Source organism: Vigna unguiculata, unplaced genomic scaffold (genome assembly GCF_037176805.1).
Source record: "Vigna unguiculata cultivar grain cowpea cultivar isolate G323 ecotype 2 unplaced genomic scaffold, ASM3717680v1 ptg000426l, whole genome shotgun sequence".
Classification (NCBI taxonomy): Eukaryota; Viridiplantae; Streptophyta; class Magnoliopsida; order Fabales; family Fabaceae; genus Vigna; species Vigna unguiculata.
In genome coordinates, this window is record NW_028197061.1 from 1 (window position 1) to 5,000 (window position 5,000).

A 5,000-nucleotide genomic window follows, 5' to 3' on the forward strand; every position below is an offset into this window, starting at 1 on the left:
AAAAATCCATTCGAAATTGTCAAGAAAAGATATATTTTGAAGTGAAGTATTTTGGAGAGAATTGGGGAGAATATGATTAGAGTATGTTATGTGTAATGTAATAAGGCTTGTATTTTTGAAACATGCATATATTTAACTGCAGCTATAGATCTGTCTCTAACTTTATTGCAGTCATATTTGTTCAGGATAACAAACACATAACATGTTGTGTGAATTTTTACAAATTTTCTATTGAAAATTGTAAAAAAAGAATAAGCACGATAATTTCTTGAAAATACCGTATAGTATTGGTATTCTATATCTATATAGATATGGATAAGATACTCGATTAGATAATATCTGTGTAACAGATCAAATTGATATTCTAGGGTTTACATATATTGAAAGTTGCTGTTATAATTAGAATGAACAAAGTTAAAAAAAAAAGCAATATTGATTGGTTATGTATCAATTTTTATTTTCTGATCTCATTAAGAAAAAAAAAATTTCTATTCAAATATTCAAGAATAATTCATAAAAGAATAGTTAACGGTTGCGATTTGTCTCAAGATTGTTTTTCAATTTTTCAATAGAAAGAAAAGGGGGGAGTATTCTCAAAAACTTCATATCTATATTTTTATTGGCGGCATGGCCGAGTGGTAAGGCGGGGGACTGCAAATCCTTTTTCCCCAGTTCAAATCCGGGTGTCGCCTGATCGATAAGAAACTGTAAATGAAAGATTATATTACGTTTTTTTAGAAAACTTTTTTTCCAACAGAAGCAAGCGAGGGAAAAGGAGTCTTGAGAATTGCGTTTGATTCGAAATTATAAGCATCAGTAGCTTAAAAAATGTTGTAAATATTTTTGTCTCGAATTCAAGGAAAGATTCTAGTAGTGAAAAGGAATCCATAAATTTAGAAATGATAGTTCGTTCACTACACAACTATTGTAGTGTCTGTCTCCTGACTGGGTCTTTTATTAGATTGGATTAAGAATAAGTCGGATAGGAAAGTCCATTTTTAGGTAGAGAAAAGGCAGAAGAAAAACCTTCTATACAGACTAATTTAAAGTTTATGAGTGCTTCCACATTTTATCAATATTATTTATTTAGATCAATTCTATTTAATAGCTTTAATTTAGCTAATTCGCTTTCGTAATATTCAAAAAAAGTATTCTTTAGATTTTCATATTCTATATTCTAATAAAATTAAAAAGTTTTGATTCTAAAATCGAATAGAAAAGAAAAAAAGTTTTTTTAATTATTTTAGAGAACGAATTGGGAGACATTTAAGGGACTATTTCAAATAGAAAGAAGAGTATAAGTATGCAAATGAATCTGTCTTGATTCTTTTTTTATGAAATCCTTAAGGAAATGATAAAAGAGAAATCTTAATATTCCCACCTGGTAGTAACATTCATTGACTTATAACTTCCTATAATTTTTTTATGTTTAATGTTTTATGATTTTACTAAAAATAATCAAAAAAAACTTTTTAGATGTTTCTAATAACTAATAAATAGAATGAATTCTTGTTTTTCGTGAATGATGTTAGCCCAGAATCCTTTTTTTGACTCTGTAATAGCAATTCCACTATTATAGTATAGTATTTTTAGCGAATAATACAAAAAAAAGAATAGAATAAAAAATTTGAAAAAATAATGAAATAGTTCCTTCATATTTATAGAGATAGGAGACAAAATTTACATGGATATAGTAAGTATTGCTTGGGCTGCTTTAATGGTAGTTTTTTCATTTTCCCTTTCCCTCGTAGTATGGGGAAGAAGTGGGCTATAGGGATACTAAAAATTGAGTTAAGGGATCCAAGTAACCTTGTTGATTTCTACCTGAATTTTTGAATTTCGAAACTATTGAATGAAAATATTTCATTTAAACTAATACTAATTAATTGAGTTCAAATAGAAAATCTATCTTGATTCTATTATATTTTAGTAGTGTAATGTATTCTATGTATCTTATAGGAATTGAAAATACTCTTTCAATCAAACAAATATTTTCATTATTCCCATATTCCTATTTTGAGAAAAACAAGGGAATCAAAAAGAAGAAGAAATGGATTCCTATTCCAATCAAATTTTTCTTAAAATTTCTATTTCGATGAACTGACGCTTAACCTGGTTATATAGATATATATATATATGGAAAATGGCGGACCGTGTAATAACCATTCCTGTTTTTTTACCCCCTTTTTTCCTAAGATACCGGAATTGTTTGTAAAAAGAATCTGAAAAAAAAAATTGGACGCAATTCTCAGATAGTAGAAATCAAATTGATTTCTACTATCTGGATTACGCTGATTGTACGATCATTTTTTTAAATCATTCATAAAAATGAAGAAATCATATTTCAGTGAAATTAGTCACTTTTACTTACCGTTTTTACATAAATTATAAGTAAAAAAGCAGTAGGAACTAGAATAAACAGTGCAGTAGCAATAAATGCGAGAATATTTACTTCCATAATCTTTATTATGTTCTATTTCTCTTAAATTTCTAAAAAAAAATTCGGGATTTAATCCCATAGAAATGTTCAATCTTTCAACAATGGTATAAATTGGATTTCAATGATATCAAATCGGATCAATATCATGAATCACAAAATCTGAGCTATCAAATCAACTCATGAAATAGTATAACATAGGAAGATCTTTTATCCATACTAAATAAAACAAAAAAACATTTATTCTTGATGAAAGTCCAAAATCCCTTTCCTTCCTTTTTCGGCGAAACAAATGAAAAAGCAGGGGGGGGCCCCAAATAAAATTTTGTTTATCAATTTGATTCCCTACAAATACACAAAAAAGGAATTTATTTTTTATTTTTTTGGATTTATATCCAACGGGATTGACGGGGCTCGAACCCGCAGCTTCCGCCTTGACAGGGCGGTGCTCTGACCAATTGAACTACAATCCCAGGGAAAGGGGTGTACTGTATAAATATTTTTACGGACCGTTTCTGTCAAACCTTTTCTTTTTCTATTTCGGATTCGAACCTTTTTGTTGTAAATGAAAAAAGCGCATTTTTTTATATATTGATATGTATATCGATATCCACTTTAGTGAGATCGACACAAATTACTCGTAATCCGTTTCTTATTCTTATTCTATTAACAAATCGATTGAAAATTGAATCAATGAAAAAAAAATATTTTTTTTTTCAATTTTTCCTTATATTTTCTACTTACAGATCTTGACATGAATACCGATTATTAACAAGATTTTGAATTTGTGGAAAGAAATATGGAATACAGAAAAAAAAGAAATAACCTTAGATATGTTTAATATTTTGATTCTTCCGTATCATAGCACATCAGTCATTTCCAGAGAACTATAAATGGGTTATAGAATTTCATAGTGGATCGGCAAATTCTTGGGCCGAGCTGGATTTGAACCAGCGTAGACATATTGCCAACGAATTTACAGTCCGTCCCCATTAACCGCTCGGGCATCGACCCAGCACAATAGGAAGAATACATTTCAGTTTTTATTGAAAATTTTTGATCAACTTCCTTTCGTAACACCCTACCCCCCAGGGGAAGTCGAATCCCCGCTGCCTCCTTGAAAGAGAGATGTCCTGAACCACTAGACGATGGGGGCATACTTGCCCGACCGCCATTATACTACGTTCATAGTATGAACAGTTTTTTGCAATTGTCAATATAATGATATGATTCGATAAAAAAAAATATTTTTCGTTCTTTCATAATTCCATAGAAATTTTTTATTAATCATTTATATTTCTAAATTTTTTTATTCCAGTCATAATAAGAAAAAAAAAGAAGTAATGTTCCAATAAAGAGAAAATTCTTCACAGGAATGATTCGTTTGTTGCAAAGGACGAGAGGTTAAAACTTCATTTCTATCATTTATTACTAATACTAAGATTCGATAGGTAGATTTATATCTAATACTAAGAAAAAAAACTTTGGAAAATAGAATTTTTCAATAAAAAAATAAAAATTTGGTTTAGGGACAGAACATATTGAATCCATTTTATCAATGATTCGATTTTATCAATGTTTCGATGAAATATTTTATTTTGTGAGTACATTTATGTATCAATAAAAAGAATTTAGTGTTATGATTAGAATGACTTCAAGAATCCATTTTGAAATAATATATTTGATATGGATCAAATCCAATCTTAATCAATTCTTTTTTTTAACTATATTCTATTCACTAGGTAAATCCAATTTTTTGTTCTTTGATGAGTCATTATACAAATAATAGATATTGATGTACATGTATTCTAATCCCATTTATATCATTTAATTTATATAATTTATATAAATTTATAGAAATAATTTATATAAATTTATAGAATAAGTATACACAGTAACAAATATATGTACTAGTCATGCTAGTTCCTTATTTAGAAATTGAAAGAAAGAAAAAGGGCCCTTTTAACTCAGTGGTAGAGTAACGCCATGGTAAGGCGTAAGTCATCGGTTCAAATCCGATAAGGGGCTTTTTACTTTTTTTTTCAAAAGCAATAGTCTTTCTATTTGAAGGAAGAATAAAAAGATTCTTGATATTTTGAAAAAGTTTCTATTTGTAATAAAAAAGAAAAAGTGTAAAATTCAATAATGGAAAAATAAAAAAAAGTAAGTGGACCTAACCCGTTGAATTATATTTATATCTACTATTCTGATATTCAAATTTGATAAAGATTCAATTCGAACAATTTTTTTTCTTTTTAAGACTTTTTTCGTTTAGACTCCCTAAGAATCTCTGAATATTTCCAATGAAATCTTCTTGTTTCTGAACTAAGAAAAAAGGTTATGCCTTTTCTTTACTCAGAAGGGCCTTAATACGAATTTCAAGTTCCACCAAACAAGTTTTTTTAAAATTAAAATGAAACATATTTTTTTCCATAAATTTCTATTATTTCTATAAGATTAGATAGAATCTTATAGAAATAATAGAAAAATACATTAAATTATGTCTTCACATATCAAATAGTTTCTTTTCATATCGATGTGTACGATATTTTTCCAGCAATTC

The 5,000-nt window shown here is 28.1% G+C and overlaps 4 non-coding genes across 4 annotated transcripts; 2 read left to right on the plus strand and 2 right to left on the minus strand.

The window, feature by feature from the left end:
• The first annotated feature begins 621 nt into the window (after nt 1-621).
• On the plus strand, nt 622-692 carry TRNAC-GCA (transfer RNA cysteine (anticodon GCA)). The gene has a single exon. It is a non-coding gene; the product is annotated as a tRNA-Cys (tRNA).
• Nucleotides 693-2,836: 2,144 nt separating this feature from the next.
• On the minus strand, nt 2,837-2,910 carry TRNAD-GUC (transfer RNA aspartic acid (anticodon GUC)). Its single transcript has one exon. It is a non-coding gene; the product is annotated as a tRNA-Asp (tRNA).
• A 457-nt stretch (nt 2,911-3,367) lies between these two features.
• Nucleotides 3,368-3,451, minus strand: TRNAY-GUA (transfer RNA tyrosine (anticodon GUA)). The gene has a single exon. It is a non-coding gene; the product is annotated as a tRNA-Tyr (tRNA).
• Nucleotides 3,452-4,393: 942 nt separating this feature from the next.
• Nucleotides 4,394-4,465, plus strand: TRNAT-GGU (transfer RNA threonine (anticodon GGU)). Its single transcript has one exon. It is a non-coding gene; the product is annotated as a tRNA-Thr (tRNA).
• The last annotated feature ends 535 nt before the right edge of the window (nt 4,466-5,000 follow it).